This window comes from Corvus brachyrhynchos, unplaced genomic scaffold (assembly GCF_000691975.1).
Source record: "Corvus brachyrhynchos isolate BGI_N302 unplaced genomic scaffold, ASM69197v1 scaffold285, whole genome shotgun sequence".
In the NCBI taxonomy this organism is placed as follows: domain Eukaryota; kingdom Metazoa; phylum Chordata; class Aves; order Passeriformes; family Corvidae; genus Corvus; species Corvus brachyrhynchos.
The window spans coordinates 5339-6018 of record NW_008238323.1 but is presented as its reverse complement, the minus strand read 5'-3'; positions in this window follow the sequence as shown (position 1 = coordinate 6018).

The window sequence follows — 680 nt, the reverse complement described above, 5'->3', positions numbered from 1 at the left end:
TACAAGTTGTTGAAGGCATTTTCAGTGAGATATTTCACTTTTTATCTTAGCCATACTTGTGATTTGGGGTTTGCCAGCTGTATTTATCTCTCTGTTCTATAAGCTGGGAGTGGTGTTGTTTGTTAATCCTGCTTCCTGCAGGTGCCCAGTCTGGGTTCTTACATCTGGTAAACCTCAGAAATAAGCATTTTGTGACTGGATTTCCTCAGCGTGGTTTACATGCATTGTATTGTGTAAAGCATTTGGGTTTCATCCCATCTGCTTTGTGCAGGGCTAGGTGGGATATTGGGCAGGAATTGCTGTCTGTGAGGGTGGGCAGGCCCTGGCACAGGGTGCCCAGAGCAGCTGGGGCTGCCCCTGGATCCCCGGATGCCCAGAGAAGCTGTGGCTGCCCCTGGATCCCTGGAAGTGTCCAAGGCCAGGCTGGATGGGGCTTGGAGCAATGTGGGATAGTGGAAGGTGTCCCTGCCCATGGCAGGGCTGGCACTGGATGGGCTTTGAGGTCCCTCCCAACCCAAACCACTCCCCAGTTCTGGCTACAGACAGTTTTGTATCTCAGCACCCTTTCAAGGCTGCAGAATGCTGGAAGGGAGGAAGTTGCAGGGCACGCAGGTTGAGTGCTGCGCTCATTGCAGCGGGGACGTGGCCGCACGGGCTGGCGCTGGCCGGGCCAGGGGGAG